The sequence below is a fragment of the Scyliorhinus torazame genome, chromosome 8 (assembly GCF_047496885.1).
Source record: "Scyliorhinus torazame isolate Kashiwa2021f chromosome 8, sScyTor2.1, whole genome shotgun sequence".
Lineage (NCBI taxonomy): Eukaryota > Metazoa > Chordata > Chondrichthyes > Carcharhiniformes > Scyliorhinidae > Scyliorhinus > Scyliorhinus torazame.
Window position 1 is genome coordinate 109,275,522 of NC_092714.1, and position 22,894 is coordinate 109,298,415.

Here is a 22,894-nt window from a genome sequence, read left to right on the forward strand (position 1 = left end):
ATGTCTGTAAATAGTTGAAGCTGATCTATGTGTAAATAGTTTCAGTTTTACTTTTGCTTTCTCTCTTTTTTTGGTTTTATCCCCTAATGTTTGTTCATATTTATATCTGTTTTGTATACCAAAAACTCAATAAAACATTTTTTGAAAAACCTCAATTTCGCCCCTAACTTTGGTTATAAATTTAGAGTACCCAATTATTTTTTTCCAATTAAGGGGTATAGTGTGGCCAATCCACCTAACTGGCACATCTTTGGGTTGTGGGGATTAAACCCACACAGCCACAGGGAGAATGTGCATACTCCATGCAGACAGTGACCCGGGGCCGGGATTGAACCCGGGTCCTCAGTGGCGTAGGCAGCAGTGATACCCACTGCGCCACCGTGCCGTCCTTGGCAGATAGTGTTGAGGAGTGTCAGAGGATGCAGCAGGACATAGAAAGGTTGGAGACTTGCGCAGAGAAGTGGCCAATGGAGTTTAATCCGGACAAATGTGAGTTAATGCATTTTGGTAGGTCTAACATAGAGGTGAAATACAGTAAATGGCAAAGCTCTTCGGAATATAGAAAGTCAGAGTGATCTGGGCGTACAGGTCCACAGCTCTTTGAAAGTGGCAACACAAGTGGACAAGGAAGTCAAGAAAGCATATGGAATGCTTGCCTTCATTGGATGGGGCATCAAGTGTAAAAACTGGCAGGTCATGCTACAGTTGTATAGAACCTTGACAAGGCCGTACTTGGAATACTGCACACAATTCTGGTCGCCACACTACCAGAAGGATGTGGAGGCTTTGTAGGTGCAGAGGAGGTTTAACAGGATGTTGCCTGGTCTGGAGGGTGTTAGTTATGTGGAGAGGCTGAATAGACTCAGACTGTTTTCATTAGAAAGATGGAGGTTGAGAGGTGACCTGATAGAGGTCTACAAGATTATGAGGGGCATGGATAGAGTGGATGGACAGGCACTCTTTCCTAGGGTGGAGGGGGCAGTCACTAGGGGGCATAGGTTTCAGGTCCGTGGGGCAAAGTTTAGAGGAGATCTGGGAGGCAGGTATTTTGCATAGAGGGTGGTGAGTGCCTGGAAAGCGCTGCCAGGAGAGGTTGTGGAAGCAGATACATTAATGGCATTCAAAAGGCATCTCGATAAATACATGGATAAGATGGGAATAGAGGAATACAGCACTGGGAAGTGCTGAGGGTTTTGCCCAAGGGTGATATCATGACCGGTACAGGCTTGGACGACTGAAGGGCCTGTTCCTGTGCTCTATTGCTCTTTGTTTGTTCTTATAACATTCTGTTTGGGAACAAGCTGCAAGAACTAGACACTTAATAGATAAATGGAAAGCCTCCACATGCCAAGCAGCTCAGACAGAGGTGGAGTAGAAGTTAGGGTGAGTATGAAACCAGTCATCTTGAGGTGTAGTGACGTCAGCTTTGTGCGGTTAAAAACTCGGAAATGGGACCAAGACGCAAAGACGCAGCCAAATAGAGTTGGTTCCCTCAAAAACGCCAGACATCCAAGAGAGTTAAAAGTAGCTGAGATGGTAATGGAAGTGGAACTTAATCACCTTGAAGTTACGGGAAAACAAGGTTATATTAATTGCGTGTCAATCTTCTGTCAATGTATTAAAGATTCGTGTTTAAAGCTGCTGTCCCCAAATTATTCTTACACGACAACAGTAACTATGGGTAGAAATTGGCTAACACACACATTCATCATGGGTCGATTCTGGAGCAGACACAAACTAGAACTCACTCGGGTAGGTTTGACAGGGGTTTAATGATTCTGTTTCAACATTTGACAGAGGCATTTCTCCTCCGGAAACATGATACGATCACTATTTACAAATTAAGCACTTTCTCCATAATCCGGCCAACTGAAAGTTTCGACATGGGTCCACCCTTGAGAACTATACCTGCATCCATCAACAAATATATATCTACTGCCTTTTCATGTTTGTATTCAATTCAAAACACAAAAGTCATCATCTGAAGAAAACCTAGAATAACCTAAGAACAGATAGCAGTGGACGGGTGGAGACAGCTATGGGAAACCTACACAGCAAGCACCTGCAGCGGAATGCAAGAATTGCAGTTTAAGACAATCAATTAGATTTACCACACCACAGATGCTTCGCAAATTCCACCCTTAGGACAATTGCTGGAGCAATGCAGTCTGTTACATGTGTTCTGACCATGTGCCCTCATTCGGCCATTCCGGGCAACTGTCTTGGAAGCCACTAACAATGTGATGGACAGACCTATGCCCCTGTAAACATATGATACTGTCTGTTGGAGCTATTCAGTGGGATACAGAACAGATCTAGCAAATCAAAACTGGGCACCCATGAGGCACTGTGGGCCAAAGCAGAATTGTACCCAGCCACAATCTGTAATCTCATGGTCTGGCATCTGTGACTCTACTCTTACCATCAAGAATCTGTCATTACCACCAAGCTAGGGGATCAACACTGGCTCAGTGAAGAGTGCAAGAGGGTATGCCTGAAGCAGCACCAGGCATTGCAAAAAAATGAGCTATCAACCTGGTGAAGCTACAAAACCAACAGATCAGATCTAAGCTCTGCATGAATGGTGGTGGATAATTAAACAACTCACCGGAGGAGGAGGCTCCACAAATATCCCCATCCTTTATGATGGATGGGCCCAACACATCAGTACAAAAGCCAAGGCTGAAGCATTCGCAATAATCTTCAGCCAGAAGTGCCGAGTAGATGATCCATCTTAGTCTCCTGCAGAGGTACCCAGCATCACAATGTCAGTTTTCAGCGAATTTGATTCACTAAATGTGATATCAAGAAATGGCTGAAGGCACTGGATAATGCAAGGCTATGGGTCCTGACAATAGTACTGAAGACTGGTGCTCTAACTTGCTGCTCCCCTAGCCAGACTGTTCCAGTACAGCTACAACACTGGCATCTATCCGGCAATGTGGAAAATTGCCAAGGTGTGTCCTGTACACAAAAAGCAGGACAAATCAAACCCAGCCAATTATCGCCCCATCAGTCTATTCTCAATCATCAGTAAAGTGATGGAAGGGGTCATCAACAGTGCTATCAAGTGGCACTTACTTAGCAATAACCTGCTCGCTGATGCTCAGTTTGGGTTCCACGAGGGTCACTCAGCCCCTGACCTCATTACAGGCTTGGTTCAAACATGGGAAAAAGAGCTGAACTCCAAAGGTGTGACTGCCCTTGACTTCAGGGCAGCATTTTATTTTGTGTGGCATCAAGGAGCCTTAGCAAAACTGAAGTCAATTAGAATCAGTGGGAAAACTCTCCACTGGCTGGGGTCATACTGAGCACAAAGGAAGATAGTTGTGTTTGTTGGAGGTCAGTCATCTCAGTCGTGATACATCACTACAGAAGTTCCTCAGGGTAGTGTCCTACCTAGGTCCAACCATCTTCAGCCGCTTCATCAACGAACTTCCTTCTTTTTTTTATTTGTATAAATTTAGATTACCCAATTATTTTTTTCCAATTAATGGGCAATTTCAAGTGCCCAATCCACCTACCCTGCACACCTTTGGATTATGGGGGTGGTACCCACGCAGAAACAGGGAGAATGTGCAAACTTCACACGGACAGTGACCCGGGGCCAGGATCGAACCTGGGTCCTCGGCGCCATGAGGCAGCAGTGCTAACCACTGCACCACCGTGCCGCCCCAATGACCTTCCTTCTGACATAAGGTCAGATGTGGGGATGATTTGTTACTTCTCCGACACTAAAGCAGTCAACGTGCAAATGCTGCAAGACCCACTATCAACATCCAGGAGTTACCATTGACCAGAAACTGACTAGCCATATAAATACTGTGGCGACAAGAGTAGGTCAGATGCTAAGAATCATGAATCATGTGGCAAGTAACTCACCTTCTGATTCCCCAAAGCCTGTCCACCACCTGTAAGGCACAAGTCAGGAGTGTGATGGAATACTCCCCACTTGCTTGGATGAGTGCAACTCCAACAACCCTCAAGAAGCTCAACACTATCCAGGACAAAGCAATCTGCTTCATTGGCACACCTTTGCTCCCTCCACCACCCATGCACAGTAGCAGCAGTGTGTACCAGCGACAAGATGCACTGCAGGATCTCACCAAGGCTCCTTCGACAGTACCTTCCAAACCCATGACTACTACCATCTAGGACAAGGGCAACAGATACCTGGGAACACCACAACCTGGTAGTTCCCCTCCAATTCACTGACCATCCTGACTTGGAAATATACTCTCATTCCTTGACTATTGCTGGTAAAAATCCTGGAATCCACCTCCCCAATAGCACAGTGGGTGGTGTACTGACACCACGTGGACTGGAGTGGTTCAAGAAGGCAGTTCACCACCATCTTCTCCAGGATAATTAGGGATAGGCATCAAATGATGGCCGAGCCAGTGATGCCCACATCCTGTAAAACTTGATAAAAAATGACAGTTAGCACTGCTGCCTGACAGCATCAGGGACCCGGATTAGATTCTGGCCTGGCGACTGCGCGGATATTTCCACATTCTCCCTGTTTCTGCGTGGGTTTCCTCCGACTGCTCCGGTTTGCTCCAATTTAAGAGCTGTGAGGTGATGATGCAGCTGTACAAAACTTTGGTAAGGCCACATTTGGAGTACTGTGTACAGTTCTGGTCGCCTCATTTTAGGAAGGATGTGGAAGCTTTGGAAAAGGTGCAAAGTAGATTTACCAGGATGTTGCCTGGAATGGAGAGGTCTTACGAGGAAAGGTTGAGGGTGCTAGGCCTTTTCTCATTAGAACGGAGAAGGATGAGGGGGGCGACTTGATAGAGGTTTATAAGATGATCAGGGTAATAGATAAGAGTAGACAGTCAGAGACTTTTTCCCCGGGTGGAACAAACCATTACAAGGGGACATAAATTTAAGGTGAATGGTGGAAGATATAGGGGGGATGTCAGAGGTAGGTTCTTTACCCAGAGAGTAGTGGGGGCATGGAATGCACTGCCTGTGGAAGTAGTTGAGTCGGAAACATTAGGGACCTTCAAGCAGCTATTGGATAGGTACATGGATTACGGTAAAATGATATAGTGTAGATGTATTTGTTCTTAAGGGCAGCATGGTAGCATTGTGGATAGCACAATTGCTTCACAGCTCCAGGGTCCCAGGTTCAATTCTGGCTTGGGTCACTGTTTGTGCGGAGTCTGCACATCCTCCCCGTGTCTGCGTGGGTTTCCTCCGGGTGCTCTGGTTTCCTCCCACAGTCCAAAGATGTGCAGGTTAGGTGGATTGGCCATGATAAATTGCCCTTAGTGTCCAAAATTGCCCTTAGTGTTGGGTGGAGGTGTTGACTTTGGGTAGGGTGCTCTTTCCAAGAGCCGGTGCAGACTCAATGGGCCGAATGGCCTCCTTCTGCACTGTAAATTCAATGATAATCTATGATTAATCTAGGACAAAGTTTCGGCACAACATCGTGGGCCGAAGGGCCTGTTCTGTGCTGTATTTTTCTATGTTCTATGTTCTAACTGTCCAGAGATGTGTGGGTTCGGCGGACTGGCCATAATCAATGTGCACTGGGGTACAGGGTGGGGTGTGGGCCCAGGAAGAGTTCTCTTTTCGGAGGGTTGGTGCAGACTCGATGGGTCGAATGGCCTACCTCTGCACTGTCGGGATTCTGTGGAAAGAAACTGAGCACCTTTGTCAAAAGTGTTTCCGCACCAGAGCAAACGACTCACTCATTAACCCTTTTGCAGACACAATAGTCAGCTAATTCTCTCGACTTCAAAATTCAACGTGCTTCCACCAGGAGCCGCGCTCACTCTTCCCACTGGTGGAGTGGGGCAGGCATCAATGGCCAGTGAATGGGGAACCTGGCGCCCTCTGCAGCAGCGATCGGCCATTGGCTGCAAGCCGATCTGATTGACGGATCGCGCCGCCAATCGCTTTCGGCGCCCGTCCCCTCCCTCCCCGACCGGCACCGCCCCCTCGCAGCGCTCTCGGAAACAACATGGCGACGGCGGCGGTGGGTTCTCAAAGAATCCCCTGTTGTGAAGTGAGTCGCTCGCACCCCTTCGCAAGCATTCAATTTTAATGCTGCCAAAATGCATTATTTGAAAGCCCTCCAGTAGCGACTTCTCCGGTAAGTGATGAGCAGCCACAGTTGAGGATGAATACCCCGCCTCCCCATTCACTCCTGTGTTGTGTCCTGAATCAGACCCAGGGGATTCCACCAGGCTCTAACGCCCGCCGCCCTTCCTCAGCCTGAACAGATTTAGGTACATTTCACTCAAACTGCTTCCACTCATCCACTCTGCATCCGCAGACACCTGGGGCTGGTCCGTACGTCTGGGTGGTCTGTTTATTTTAAACCCCCCCCCCCCCCCCCCCCCCAAGTACCTGAAACATTTTGTTCTCTATTGAATTGCATTATTACAGCATTTTAATTCGGAATCATGAGCTTCTGTCGTTTAAATCCTTTTGGGAAATCGGAATTTAGGAATGTCTACTAAATGAGGAATCTGGAAGTCCACTGTTCTCCTTGGCTTGGAGATCCTGAGAATGATTTTTCACGGATCTGTCAAGGCTCGGTCGTTTTCCTTTGCTCATTTGTTTAATTCAGAAATGAGCGTTTCTTTGTGTTCTTGCAGATTCTTCAGGCAATCAAGCTGCGCTTCTGTGTATTGAGTCAATGGGTTTATCACAGGTCTTATTCTTTGTGGTCAGATTTCTTTTTGTCGCTCGTTGAACGAACAGGGGTTGGCCGACTGGGGCTCTTGGGCTTCGGAAGCCAATCCAGGAGTATTTCTTATTACTGTTACTATTGGGGTTATTGAATATCCACTACAACCTCCATTCCTTTTTTCGCAGCTCGTGTTTTGTTCCACATGATCGTAAGGTCGCGGCTCGAGATTTAGTCTTCCATAATCCACGCATTTTCTGAAAAGTGTGCGCAAGTGGGGAAAAAATGATGGATTTTCGTTAACAATTTTGGGGAGGGGGACAATGGCGATGTTCTGTTTCCCTTGATGAGTATATTCAAAAGCAGCTGATTTCCTAACAATATTGGTGTTGGTTGCAGCTGATTTCTTAATGATAATGATTTTGTTTGGTTTTGTTTAGAATTGTGTCACATTCAACTTTCAAGGTTTTGCATTTGTATGCCGAGGCGTTGTTGGGCAAATTGATCCATTTTGCTGCATTTACTGTATGGCGGTTATCAGCTTAATCCATTGATTTTGCGTCCAAATTCTGCGTTAATACTTAAAAACAGTAGGCTCTTGTGAATTTCCTGAGTACTTCAGATTTTCAATTGGTTTGACTTTTTTTTAAAGTTTCGTGTCATTGAAATGGTTAGGGGCGACTGTTTCTCGATTATGAAATTCATCGTCTGGTATCTGGCTTAAAATCAGTTTTGCTTCTGAAATAGCGCTTGGGTGCACCTGATGAGGTTTCATGTAATCACATTACATTTTGAAGATCTTTCCGCGGGTTTTAAATATTAGACATATTGCGAAATAATATCAGATTGAAAAATCTGACTTTTTACCCAAGTGCAGATTGAACTGCGATCTACGGTAGGCATCAAATCTAAAATGGAACAGAAAATGGATTTGGTTTGATATTCTTCAAATACTTTCAGCATTTTGCACGGAGTGCCAAACTCAGGAAATGGGGAAATCAAAGCAAAATTTAGCGGATGCTGGAAATCTGAAATAAAAACAGAAAATGCTGGAAAAACTCAGCAGGACTGGCAGCATCAATGAAGAGAGAAGCAGAATTAACGTTCCGAGTCGTCTGCGTTCGCTCTGTTTCTCTCTCAATCGAAGCTGTCAGACCTGCTGAGACTTTCCTGCATTTTCTGATGGTTTTTTTGCTTCAGGAAATGGTGAGATTAATTGATTTTGATTTTTAAAAAAGCATCGTTTCTTCATTGGATTGTACCTTTTCAAATTGTTGATAACTCAGCATGTAGGACTGTAGCTAGTCAAAATAGACATCATTATTTGGGCAGTATTGATCTGGAGAATCGGTGCTGTGGGTTTTTAGCATAACCTACCGTTATGTTCTCCAGTTGAGAACTTGTTTAATTAGCTAAATGGGGAGTAATGAGACTCCTAGATTATTTAAAAGAAAAAAAATCTTAATATTAATTTTGGCAATAATTAAGGTTAATATGTATGAGTTGCGTGGTGTGGCTGGTGAGAACTTCTGTCCATTTTAAATAGTCGAAGTATTGTTGAATATCTTAGGGTTTTAGATACTATCTTTGATATGGAAACTAGGAGCTCAGCATATCTGACAAAAATAGGATGTATGTTTCACCCATTCAGAGTTCGGAGCCCAATAATTAGTTTTTCCATGTCTAGTTTTTGAGTTTGAATAGGTCCCAGAATGAAGTGTTAATTTCTGTTTCCATCAAGATGAGAAGTGTCAGTAGAAAAGCAAAATATTGCAGATGCTGGAAATTGGAAATATAAACAGAAAATGCAGTAAGTACTCTGTAGTTCAGGCAGCATCTATGGAGACTGTAACACTTAACATTTCAGATCCACCTCCTCATCTCATCTTTCGATGAGGCACTTTACAGCATTCCAGACTCAACAGTGAGTTCAATGATTTCAGATCACAACCAGTGCCCCAATCTTTTCGAATGGCGGTTGTTGGTGATCTCTGTTTTCTCCATTTACATATCCTCCAGATCAATCTTTTGTTTGTTTACTTGCCCCATTACTGTTATCCCCTTTGTCATTGAATCTCTCCTTTTGTTCTTTCCTTTCTTCCCTCCCTTTTCCTGCCTCTGTCCTTGTTTAAAACCTGTTCCATGTTTGAACTTTTGGTCACAACTTGATAAAGTTATTGACCTGAAACATTAAGAACTATTTCCCTCTACACTGGGTGATGTGTTCATCGGGTATTTTCCCATTATGCGTGAAACGCTCTTCGATAATGTATAAATAGCGCCATGAGGGGAAAATTTACCATGTCTTAACAATATTTCTCAACCTTAAAAGATGCAACACCCATTATTTTCCAATTCCTCCATCAGCCAACTTTAAAAGTGAGAGTGATAATTTAATGCTGAATTACTGTAAGCTGAATTGTGACAGCCTAAAGTATTCAGGACCTTTACTTCCTAGATAACCATCTGGGTTAGAGTCGAACATTGGCCCCGAAGGTGAAGGGATGGTGAGATGTTTGGTCTTTTACTATCCTTTTTGAACGTATGCCTATATTTCTTTTCTACTCAATTGGGCAGTTGGTAAACAATTTCCATGTCCCAGTTGCTGCAAAGCTAATCAGTCAAAGAGGAGGTATGCAAAATTGGCTTCATGCTGTGAGTACTTTTACATAATTTATTTTTATCCTCTCCTTCCTCTGGGTAAATGTCTGGAGGAAAGTGCAACGGAAGGCTGAGCATCCGAATAAGCATTGGGATTCACTCTGTGGGGAAATCACCGATTCGTTGTTGGGATTCCAGTATGTTGTTTTATCATGCCATTGTAAAACTACTTTGCCTTTTTATTTAGTGATGCTGAAGTAAGCAATTAAGGTAATTTGTTTCATTTTTGTTCAGGGAAAAATGTATTGTTATCTGTGATAATGATACATTACTTTTTGATTTTTGTTTTGGCATTTAATATTAATGAATGTACAATCTTGCATAGACCAATATTCAATTAAATCACTTCAATTACTTATAATTGCTTTCCATGATAGAGCTGCCACAAATATTTAATACAAGTAGCACCTTCCTTTTGGCTACCACAATAATTTTAAGGAGGGTTGATTCATTCAAATAGGTTAATTATGGTTTGAATTGTTGCAAGATCAGGTACAGTCATGAAGTGAACAGTCTATGCTTCTGAAGTGGTTACAGATGCTTCCAATTAAATGGCAAACACAACAGAGCGGTACTCCAAGGTCATGACAATGTGCTTAGGTGTACAACTTAGATTCATCATCATCACAAATGAGAAATCCATGAAGTGCACAGTTATCCATTTGATGCGACCTCATCATGTAGTATTCTCCAACTCTGGTGGCCAAGAAGAAACTCTTAACGATAGATCTTCCGCTATAGTGGCAGCACGGTGGCGCAGTGGGTTAGCCCTGCTGCCTCACGGCGCCGAGGTCCTAGGTTCGATCCTGGCTCTGGGTCACTGTCTGTGTGGAGTTTGCACATTCTCCCTGTGTTTGCGTGGGTTTCGCACCCAGAACCCAAAGATGTGAAGGCTAGGTGGATTGGCCACGCTAAATTATCCCTTAATTGGAAAAAATGAATTGGATATTCTAAATTTTTTTTAAAAAGATCTTCCGCTATGAATGTATTTCCTTGAAAGATGGTAGAATAGTGTTAGATGTTATGCGACTGGAGCGAAGGTTAAAATTTGAGCACATGCAATAGTAGGGGTTACAGGGATGTTTGTAATAATGTAAGGTATTTCAAAATAAGTAAGAGAGAGCTGATGTTTCAAGCTTGGAGGTCTTGAGGAAGGTCTTAATAATGATCAGGGTTGGTCATTTGCAAATGGGTGCAAGGTGGACTGCAGAACACTGAAAATGTACCTAACAGAATAAGAACATAAATTCACGTGTTTTTTGCAGACTATACAATCTAACTTTTTCACATTCATGTATCTTTTACCCTGGTAATTCTTGCAGCTGTAGTATGTATTAAAGTGAGTCTTTTTCATGTATTGTTCATACAAGCATGCATAGATTATGCGGGGTCTACGTTGTTCCTCCTTTGGTCAGAGAAACGTTTCTGATGGAGGATGTCATGTTTCATATCGTAGAATCCCTATAGTACAGAAGGAGGCCATTCAGTCCATCGAGTCTGCACTGACCCTCCGAAAGAGCATCCTAACTTAGCCCACACCCGCACTCCATCCCAGTTACCCCACCTAACCTTTTGGGCACTAAGCGACAGTTTAGAATGACCAATCCGCCTAATCTGTACATCTTTGGACTGTGGGAGGAAACTGGAGCAACCAGAGAAAACCCATGCAGACACTGGGAGAACCTACAAACTTCACACAGTCACCCAAGGCTGGAATTGAACTGGGGTCCCTGACTGCACCACTCTATATCTTTAGTAAACTGCGATAATAGACAAAAGCAATACTCCCCCAGCACTGGATGTAGATAAACTGTCATTAAATTATAAGACTATGGAGGAATCTAGAGAGGTGCTCATGAGGTAGAGATGGGTGTTCGGGATAAATGTGAAATGTTTTCTGTACTTTTGGATGATGTGCCAAGGACAGTATATAGATGAGAAATGGGATGGGGCTGTGGCTAGATTCTTGGGGATAGCTGAGGTAACGGTGCGAGAGCAGGAAGAGAAACCATTGCAATTGATAGATAATCTACAATTAAATAGGTAAGTCTCGAACTGGGTAGGAGTAGTCCACCCAGCTGGACTAAAGTGAAGAGGAGGATGGTGCGGTCAGCCATGTCAAAGGTTGCAGACAGGCCAAAAAGGATGAGGAGGGATAGTGGGCGGGATTCTCCACTCCCACACCGAAGTGCCCACGACGTCGTGAACGCCGTTGAGGTTCACGACGGCGCAAAATGGCCTCTATCCCGACCGATTCAGGGCCCGATAATGGGATAGGAGCGGGGCCGCGTCATTTACATGCGCCAGGCCTTGTCGCCACATAAAGGCGGCGCCGCATACATGACGCGGCCGGCGCCGCATAACTGGCGTCACCCGCGCATGCGCGGGTTGGTTGGCGCCAACCCGCGCATGCGTGGTTGCCGTCCTCTCTGTGTCCGTCCCGCAAGAAGATGTCAGACGGATCTTGCTGGGCTGCGGAAGAAAGGAGGTCCTCCTTCAGAGAGGACGGCCTGACGATCGGTGGGCACCGATCGCGGGCCAGACCCCATTTGAGGCCCCCCTCCCGGTGCGGGATCCCCCCCCCCCACCAGCATTCTCGCGCTGTTCCCGCCGGCAGTGACCAGGTGTGGACGGCGCGGAGGGGGAACCCGCCGTTTTGGCCTGGCCGCTCGGCCCATCCGGACCTGAGAATAGCAGGGGTGCCGGAGAATCGCCATTTTGGGTGTCTCGGGCGATTCATCCGGCCTGCGCCGCGGGGAACCCGGCGGGGCCGTTCTCGCGCTTGGGAGAATCGCGGGAGGGCGTCAGACAGGTGTCGCGGGAAAATTCGGCGACCCAGGCGATTCTCCCAACCGGCGCGAGAGTGGAGAATCCCGCCCTATTTCTTTTGTCACAGTCACTTGAAATAAGCAGGTGCGAGTTTCTGTATACGTCTGAGTTGTTTGCAATATATACATTGTGCCCTGTCTGTGACCAACCTGACCACAATTCCATCATCCCGTGCGGGCGCCCAGTTTAGATGGCCACAGAACATTCATTATACTCCAGAGCAACTTGGTTTTATTCTTGTTGATGCTGGAATTCTAATTTTCTGCCCCAAGACCCCGCACCTGTGATCTACTCTGGTATTTGTGATCTCAAGGAGAAATTAGTCTGAGCAGTCTTTAACAAGACAATTTAATTGTCCACTTTGGAGCAACATTCCCATGATCAAGAGAGGAATTTCATTCTCCTCACCACATTGAAAACCTGTTTGATGACAAAGCAGCAAGAGAGCAGTTCAAATGGAGCACCTCCATTTCCCACTGTTTCCACTGATCTGTGTTTTAAGTCTGGTTTTGTCTGAGGGAGGCATTCTTCTTAATGAGTTCTCGGCCGAAGGCAGGTTTGACCCACAGAGGAGGCAGGTTCTGAATCCACTCTAGCCAGAACTGGGATCCAACCCTGTGCTGTTGGCACCAATCTACTCCACACCAGCTGTCCAGCCAACTGAACCAACCAGACCCCAAGATCAGAGTTGCTGTGGCAATAGACGCTCTTACACACACATTGTGACTGGGAGCTGTGGATATTGATGGTAGAGGCTTTAATTTATTTCCATCACACGGCTGACCAGGTATCTTTCTCATTGTTACTGCCTGCCATTGGCGTTTGTTGAAAGGATTTACAGGTTAATAGTCAACCCGTTTGGCTGTGTTGTAAACACCCCTTCCTTGGCTATCAAGTTCTGGAGTGGGACTTGAACCCAGAGCTTCTGGTTCAGAGGCAGGGACACCACCACTGCGCCAGAAGACCTCTTCAGGGGAGGAACTAATGAATGCAAATCAGCATCCTGCCCTATATTTAGGACCCTAATGACATTATAACCCACTCTTGAGCTGGATATCTGCAATGGCCATCATGATCTGGGATGGCCATCATGATCAGGAAGCCATAGCGGCAATGGTTGGCAAGTTAATCCATCATGTCTGTGCTCTCTGATCTATATTGGCTTCTGGTTTGACCATGTCATAGTTTAAACATTTTCTTCCTCGTTCTCAAGTCCCTCAGTGGCCTTTCTCGGCCCGATATCTGGGACTTGCCCCAGTCCTACAATTTTTGAGATCTTTTACTTGTCTTTAATTCTTATTCTCACTCATCTCTGATTTATTCACCTCTTCATTAGTGCCTTTGCTTTCAGCAGCCTGGGCTCTAGGCTCTGCAATTCCCATTGTAAGCCTCCTTGCTTTCTGCCTGTCTCGCCGCCTTTAAGAGTTCTATCTGTTCTCATATTTTGCGTGGCTCAGTGTCAAATCCTGATTCGTAATGCTCCTATGAAGCACCATGGGACACTATGAAGGAGCACGGTAAATTCAAGTCAACGTTGTTCAAAAACCTCTCTCAGTGGGAACATGAGTAATGCTCTGAGCCCCACAACAAAACCCAAGACTCTGCTCCCTGGCACTCTTTTTCCCACCCTCCCCACTACTCATTACCACAATCCAATTTGGGATAAATCAAATAACCAATCGAACTAGATCAAATAAACCGAGGGCCAAATTTAAGGGGCAGCCCTTAAAGGGATACTGCCTGAAACAAAAAGCTAATCACAAATTAAACTTAAAACATTGAACCAAAATCGTTGCATTCACTCCAGACATCCTCTCCTTGGAAATTTGCGAGCAATTAATTTTTTCTGATGCTACCAGATCATCCAACCCTCATCCTTCCCCATTGCCAGCTGCAGTTTTCCAATGGAAATGGATGAGCAGCTGACTGCATTTGAGTGAAGGCTGGCTGTTAAAATCTTCCAGGCGTTCAATACAAAATCCTGAGTGGGATTGCGATACACTCCTGCTAAAACTTGTCCAATACACCTAACATGTGAGGTGTATTCAGAGTAAATCTGAGAGTTGATGAATTAAGTTGGCAAGCAGATCAGAAAATCTAAATTCTTGACCACTTCTGATTCTGTTGTTTTACATAATTTTATAGACTTTTATATTTTGTATTTATGGGTTTAAACCAGGGAGGATACGAACACTGTGATAAAATCTCCACTGATTGCCACATTCCTACTTCTTCTGACACAGTGACAGTGGCTTGGTTTAAAAAAATAAGTTTAGAGTACCCAATTCTTTTTTTCCCCAATTAAGGGGCAGTTTAGCGTGGCCAATCCACCTAGCCTGCACATATTTGGGTTGTAGGGATGAGACCCACGCAGACACGGGGAGAATGTGAAAACTCCACACAGACAGTGACCTGGGGCCGGGATCGAACCTGGGTCCTCAGCACTGTGACCCAGCAGTGCTAACCACTGTGGCACCATACCACCCAGACATTGGCTTGATTTTTACAGTATTCCTCACCCTTCCTAGTCTTCAACATGAAAACACCGAGTGTCAACGATATGGAGCTTCTTGCACCAACTATGTCTTCCTCCTCTGACGATGCTGAGGACACGGGTTCGATCCCGGCTCTGGGTCACTGACTGTGTGGGGTTTGTACATTCTCCCCATGTCTGCGTGGGTTTCACCCCACAACCCAAAGATGTGCAGGTTAGGTGAATTGGCCACACTAAATTGCCCCTTAATTGGAAAAAAAAGATTGGGTGCTCTCAAATTTATTTTTAAAAAAATGTCTTCCTCCTCAACTGGTGGTCACTCACTGTCTCCTTCGCTTGTAGCTATGAGGTGATCACAGCCTTGAATGTATGCTGGAGGGAACTGCTAAGATTCCCAGATGCACTGGAGTGACTCTGGAGCTTGAGCTTTAGATCTTCATTCACACATATGAACAAAGTGAACAAATGTACAGACTTATGTATGGCAACACACGGCTATCCAGGATGCATGAAGTGTCGTAGAGTTACCACATAGAATAGGATGTGTATGCATTGTGGCCCAGCTGGCTTGCTGAGGTAGTCAATCCATTGACCTCAAAATCACTGAAATCCTGACCACTAAAGCACTTAACAATGAACTATGAAAATTAAGAAATAGACATCTAAGGGACTGAGATATTGCACTAATAAATTCTAGAAAACCAGCCTATGAATGTGTAACATACTAAAATTGTAGAAGGTTCACTAAAGGCATTGTAAATCTCAACATTTTGCAAGAAAACGTGAAACTAATTGTTACAACTCATGTGGTGCTGCCTATTGCAGTCAGTCAGTATCTTGCCTCTGGCTGATACCAGATTGTCATGCCAATTTGCAGCCCATGTTTGTATTAAATAGGCATTCAATGTCTTATTTGTAAGTGCAAACAGTTCATCACTTTCCCCATGGATATCTAGAACTACCTAGTAATTGATTGTAGTTTTGCACAGAATGCAGGATTCTCCCCTGTCCAAAGGGATTATTGACTGCACCTATTTTTGCCTGTTGGTGTTTTAATGAATTACAAAGCATATTAATGTTAGCTGGTATGTGTTGACCAGCAGAGCATCATGCAGGTGGGCACCTTTCCTGCTGTGGTGCTTCTATATTGTTTTGTTATCCATTTCCCCCTCTGTTTTCCTTTGCACAGTAAAGGGTGATTGCTTTGAGATGAGGGCAATACCCTGCACACCTGGCTTATTACTCTTGGGAACTCAAACCACAATCGTAACAATGGTTGAACTGCAGCTTTCATTGAGCAGCCCATTGGTATCATGAAAGAGCAATTGAGATGAAAGGACAGGGGTGATGTCCTGCCATAATATGGGCTTGGATGACTGTCCTCTTTGGTTCTTTTGTGCTCAGTGCTGCATAACCTAGCATGGTGTTAATATTAGAGGAGGACTCTCAGCACTGGGCGGCACAGTGGTTGGCCCTGCTGCATCACAGCACCAGGGACCCAGGTTCAATTCTAGCCTTGGCTGATTGTGTGGAGTTTGCCAATTCTTCCCGTATCTGTGTGGGTTTCATCCGGATGCTCTGGTTTACTCCCACAGTACAAAGATGTGCCGTTTAGGTGGATTGGCCATTCTAAATTGTCCCACAGTGTCCAAAGATTAGGTGGATTATGAAGTTACGGGGATAGGGCAAAGGAGTGGGTCTAGGTAGGGTGCTCTTTCAGAGGGCCGTGCAGACTCAATGGGCCAAATGGCATCCTTCTGCACTGTAGGGATTGTTTGATTCTATGAGCATGACGAAGGAACATGCAAACAAGGAGCCGGAGCCCCTTGAGTCTTTTCCACCATTTAATAATGTTAGACGTTTTAGTTGCTGTGATATGAAGAGTCTAAAGTTCTGTTCCTTTTTCACAAACACACATTTATTTCATTCCAACAGCCTTTGCACAAAAGTCTAACTATACATCACCTGGCAGAGGCCACCTGAAGCCCCTTTACATATCAGTGTCAATTAATGGATACTTAACATAAATGAGACAACTAATTGCAGTGTCTCTTAACCCATTACTTAACAGTCTCCCCTTCCTTGGAGAAAAAAAAATAACTAGGTGAAAACAAAATTTCAAGAAACTCAAAAGCACACACATGATTTCCCCCCCCCCCCTTTTTTTTGTTTGGACGAGGAAGAAAAAAAAAGTCACAGAAACAAGCGCCCTTCATTAACAATATCCCAAAGTTTTTGTGAACTCGCCCCTCTTTTCGTAAAACAGTCTGGCAGTTGATAGCTCCTGTCGACACATTAATTTTTTGTTATTTCCGCTCTGTCCAACATCTGCTTCAAGCTTGCGATAGCTATCCGTAACCTCTTTTCATTGACACTTTTTGTAGAGTGCACATTTTACCACAGGGATTTATTGTCAATGTGACAGTCAATAGGTATATTACCCAAATCCCCTAATCCCAAAATTTCTGTCAATATCATCCTTATATAAAAGGCCATATCCACCGCCTCTACAAGGCTTAACGTCTCAGCAGCCAAAGTGCTTTTTACCACTCTCCTTATTTTCTTTGTTTCCCACACAAGCGGGCAACATTTACCATTGTTCCCCAAAAGGAAAATTACAAAACCCCCTGCGCTTGAAACCCCAACACATAAATTTGGACTATAAACTATGAGTTTCAAGTGCCGAAGGTCACCTAAAACTGGGAACTTCAAAACACGCTCCTGCATTTTTAGTTTGGCCAACGCTTTATTTGCTCTTATTATGTCTTCCACTTTGGGATCATTCATTTTTGTACTCAACTCTAAGACATCAAAACTCACATCCGGTCTAGTCTGTCTACCTAACCAGTTCAATTGCCCAATTAAACTTCGCAGTTGCTCTTTTTCTATCTTTGAAACCATTGCGTCTTTTTGTGAAACTCGGCCACGACTAATTGCTATTGGGCTGATGCTTTCCAAATAAGATTGCTGACGTAAAGGTGCCCCTAACTTAGTCTGTCCAATTTCCAGTCCAATATATTTAAATGCACCGGAAGCCTGACTTCCAACCCTGAATTCTTTCCTCCAACCAGAGATTCCAATAGCTTCAAAATCACTAGTCCCACCCCACAAATAATCATCAACATGCATCATAAAAATGCCAGAAGGATTTCCTTTATAGTGCCAGTAAAACATTGCAGGATCTGCTTTCAACTGGCAACAGCCTAACTTTAAAAAAACTGACCTTACCGAAAAATACCAGACTCTAGCTGCATCATTTAATCCATATACACATTTGTTCAACTTCCAGAGTACCCCTTCTGTGTTAGCTGCTTCTTTAGGAGGACGGAGAAAAATGTCTCTCTGGAGCTGATGCTCCTGCAAAAAGGCAGCTTTTATATCAATAGATTTGCATTCCCATGCCTTTGTGGCTAATAGAGCCAAGAGGATCTTTAAAATGACCTTTCCTGCTGTAGGTGAATCTACCCTTAAATCCTGATCTTCTAAGTTTTCTTCAAATCCCCTTGCCACGAGCCTGGCCTTTGCCTTGTATCTTCCATCCGGAAGAACCTTTTCCGTGCAAATCCATCTGTGGGATAGAGCTCTTTGTCCCCTATCCGGTACTTCCGTGTATACCCCAAATTCACTCCAACTATGCAATTCTTGCTGTTTAGTTTCTTTGATAACTTTTTCATCTAATTTATTTGAAGCCACCAAAATCTCACGTGCATGTGGGCATCTACTCCTATTAGTATTCGTAGTCTTACTCATGTTCCGAGATCTTGATAAACTACGTCCCCTCTCCCGCCTGGTATCTCGTTCTGTACTGCTACTGCTTGATCTTTCCCTTCTGCTGTGGGATGTCCTTTCAGTAGTTCTCGACCTTTTCCCGCGGATCTGTTCACTATCTGATGTACTATCTGAACTGGCACTGCGTTTTTGTGCCCTCCATTTTTGAACTTCGTTTTCCCAATCCATTGTCTTGACTTCTTCCCCTGAATGCAGTACATTCAACCAATGTTTTTACTTTCCAGTGGCCTTCCCTGCTCTACTAATAACAGATGCATCCTTCCATTGACTAGACCCTTCAGACAAGTATGTCACTTTTGTACCAACTTTTGGCAGTTGCCCTTTCGCCACAGAAACCCTATCTATATCAGTTAACTGGTCCTCATAGTTCTGTAACACATGCGTACCAGATGACTCTGGTTCCTCGTCATGTCTGTCTGCTCTGTCTAAATTTGAACATTTGTAATCTGTACCCATTATCCTTGATGAATGGACCCTAACAGTTAGATTACCATGTTGCAAAATAATTGTTTTGCCATCTATGCCTATGATCTTCCCTGGGCCTTTCCATTCATTAGAATTGTCTCTCTTATAGTATACCATGCCTCCTTGCTGAAAAACGGCATCTGATGGCCGTATGTTATGTCTTAAAGCTCTGCGAATTCTTTCAGAGACTTCTGCTTCCAAAAAAGCTTTTCTACTGCTATGTAATGCATTTAAATGTTCAGCAAAACCAGAGCTAATTGTCGTCCCCTCCCAAGCTGGAGGCTGGTCATCCAAAATTGACGGAATTTTAGGATTTCTACCAAACACTAATTGATAAGGACTATAGCCCCCAACCATCTGCAATGAATTCTTTGCATGCTAAAGCTGAATTTAGCCTGCAATTTGGTCGATCTGCCCAAATTTTCCGAAGCATGTCATCGGTGACAGCATGATTTCTTTCACAGACACCATTACTAAATGGGCTTTCTGCAGCCGTATTCATAACTCTGATATTCATGTTTTCACACTCATCCCGAAACTCATCATTAGCAAATTCTCCCCCATTGTCGGTAAGGAATTTTGCCGGTGGACCCATTCCTGTCCCTATCCATTTTTTCACGATTTGATCCAGAATTACTCTCTTTTCTTTACTTCGTACAATCGTTGATTGACTAAATCTGGTTGCTAAATCTACAAAATGCAAAATAAATATATTATTTGCTTCATTCCAGATCTTAAGGTCCATGGCCACAATGTCGTTAAAATCCCTGGCCAAAGGTAGGGTTACTATCGGTCGTGCTGGTGTCCTTCTGTACTTCCGACAAACTTCACAGCGGTCACTAACCTGTTCTATCAGTTTAGTATAGTCGTCATCCCTTACCCCTGCATCCTTTAATACATTTTTCAGCCTCCGAGGAGACGGATGTGCAAATTGCCTATGCAGTTTTAATACCACAAGCTTTTTATCAGCTAAAGTCCAATTTTCTTTTTTTTTTAAATATGTTTTATTGAAATTTTTTTCCCAAACAACAATTTTTCCCCTCTTACAAAGCAAACGCAACAATAACAATACAGAAATTTTTAACAATACACAAGTAACAAAACCCCTTTATCTTTGACCTCAACTAAACTAAATCCCCTCCCCCCTCCCCCCCCTTCCCCCTGGGTTGCTGCTGCTGGTCATCTGTCTTCCCGCTAACGTTCCCCTAGGTAGTCGAGAAATGGCTGCCACCGCCTGGTGAACCCTTGAGCCGATCCTCTCAGGGCAAACTTTATCTGCTCCAGTTTAATGAACCCCGCCATATCATTTACCCAGGCCTCCAGTCCGGGGGGTTTCGCCTCCTTCCACATGAGTAGGATCCTGCGCCGGGCTACTAAGGACGCAAAGGCCACAACGTCGGCCTCTTTCGCCTCCTGCACTCCCGGCTCTTCCGCAACTCCAAATAGAGCTAACCCCCAGCCTGGTTTGACCCGGGCCTTCACCACCCGCGAAATCACTCCCGTCACTCCCTTCCAATACCCTTCCAGTGCCGGGCACGCCCAAAACGTATGTGCGTGGTTTGCCGGGCTCCCGCCACACCTCCCACATTTGTCCTCCACTCCAAAGAACCTGCTCAATCTTGCTCCCGTTATGTGTGCTCTATGTAGCACCTTAAATTGAAGCAGGCTAAGCCTGGCGCATGAGGAAGAGGAATTTACCCTGCTTAGGGCATCAGCCCACATACCCTCCTCTATCTCCTCCCCTAGTTCTTCTTCCCACTTTCCTTTTAGTTCGCCCACCGACTCCTCCCCCTCTTCCCTCATCTCTCAGTAAATCTCTGACACCTTGCCCTCTCCGACCCACACCCCTGAAAGCACCCTGTCCTGTATCCCCTGTGTCGGGAGCAACGGAAATTCCCTCACCTGTTGTCTAGTAAACGCCCTCACCTGCATATATCTCAAGAAATTTCCCTGAAGGAAACTTATACTTTTCCTCCAATGCTCCCAAGCTCGCAAAAGTCCCATCTATAAATAAATCTCCCACCCTCCTAATTCCCAACTGGTACCAGCTCTGAAATCCTCCATCCATTCTTCCTGGGGCGAACCTATGGTTGTTCCTGATTGGGGACCCCACCAGGGCTCCCCGCGCCCCTCTCTGTCGCCTCCACTGTCCCCAGATATTCAATGTTGCCGCCACCACCGGGTTCGTGGTAAACATTTTAGGTGAGATCGGTAGCGGCGCCATCACCAGCGCCTCTAAACTCGTCCCTTTACAGGACTTTCTCTCCAGCCTTTTCCACGCCGCTCCCTCATCCTCCCATCATCCATTTACGTATCATTGCCACATTGGCGGCCCAATAATAATCGCCCAAGTTCGGTAGTGCCAATCCTCCTCTGTCCCTACTACGCTGAAGGAACCCCCTCCTTACTCTCGGAACTTTCCCTGCCCACACGAAGCTCGTGATGCTCCTGTCTATTTTATTAAAAAAAGGTCTTGGTGATTAGTATAGGGAGACATTGAAATACAAATAAGAACCTTGGGAGGACCATCATCTTAATTGCTTGCTCCCTGCCCGCCAGCGATAGAGGCTGCATGTCCCACCTCTTGAAGTCCTCCATTTGTTCTACCAACCGTGTCAGATTAAGTCTGTGCAAGGTTCCCCAGCTCCTAGCGATCTGAATCCCCAGGTATCGGAAGTTTCTTTCCACTTTCCTTAGAGGCAAGCCTTCTATCTCTCTACACTGGTCCCCTGGATGTATCACAAATAATTCACTCTTCCCCATGTTTAGCCTATACCCCGAGAAATCCCCGAACCCCCTCAAAATTCGCATAACCTCTATCATCCCCCCCGCTGGGTCCGACACGTATAACAATAGGTCATCCGCGTATAACGAGACTCGGTGTTCTTCTCCCCCTCTAATCACCCCTCTCCATTTCCTGGAGTCTCTCAACGCCATGGCCAGAGGTTCAATTGCCAACGCGAACAACAATGGAGACAGCGGGCATCCCTGTCTTGTTCCCCTATATAGTCGGAAATACTCCGATCTATGTCGACCTGTAACTACGCTTGCCGTTGGAGCCCCATAAAGAAGTCTAACCCAGCTAATAAACCCGTTCCCAAACCCAAACCGCCTTAACACTTCCCATAAATACTCCCACTCCACCCTATCAAATGCCTTCTCTGCGTCCATTGCCGCCACTATCTCTGCCTCCCCCTCCACTGGGGGCATCATTATCACCCCTAATAGTCGTCGCACGTTAACATTCAGTTGTCTCCCTTTTACGAACCCTGTCTGGTCTTCGTGCACCACCCCCGGGACACAGTCCTCTATCCTCGATGCCAGTACCTTTGCCAGCAATTTGGTGTCCACGTTCAACAGTGAAATAGGTCTATAGGACCCGCACTGCAACGGATCTTTGTCCCTCTTCAAAATTAGCGATATCGTCGCCTCCGACATCGTCGGGGGTAGAGTCCCCCCTTCCCTGGCCTCATTGAACGTCAACGGGGCCAACAAGTCCACATATTTTCTGTAATACTCCACCGGGAACCCGTCTGGTCCTGGGGCCTTCCCTGCTTGCATGCTTCCCAGTCCCTTAATAACCTCGTCCATCCCAATCGGTGCCCCCAGGCCTACCACCCCCCGCTCCTCCACTTTCGGGAACCTCAATTGGTCCAGGAACTGCCGCATCCCCTCCTCTCCCTCTGGGGGTTGAGACCTATACAGTTCCTCATAGAAGGTCTTGAACACCTCATTTATCTTTCCTGCCCTTCGCACCGTGTCTCCCCTTTCGTCTCTAATTCCTCCTATCTCCCTCGCTGCTGCCCTCTTTCGCAATTGATGAGCCAACAGGCGACTAGCCTTTTCCCCATATTCATACCTCCTCCCCTGTGCCTTCCTCCACAGTACCTCTGCCTTTCTGGTGGTCAGAAGGTCAAATTCCGTCTGGAGTCGTCTCCTCTCCCTGTACAATTCCTCCTCCGGGGTCTCTGCAAATTCCCTATCCACCCTTAAAATCTCCCCCAGTAATCTTT

The 22,894-nt window shown here is 45.3% G+C and overlaps 1 protein-coding gene across 6 annotated transcripts in view; it reads left to right on the plus strand.

Moving 5' to 3' along the window:
* Positions 1-5,950: 5,950 nt before the first annotated feature.
* The window catches only part of LOC140428034 (rho guanine nucleotide exchange factor TIAM1-like), a 473,602-nt gene continuing 456,658 nt past the window's right edge, over positions 5,951-22,894 (plus strand). For 4 of the 6 annotated variants that reach the window (XM_072514009.1, XM_072514007.1, XM_072514011.1 and 1 more), the window contains exon 1: positions 5,951-6,103. The gene's annotated coding sequence lies outside the window, so the exon portion shown is untranslated. The remainder of the gene's footprint in view (positions 6,104-22,894) is intronic. The other 2 variants (XM_072514010.1, XM_072514008.1) reach the window with 1 other exon arrangement.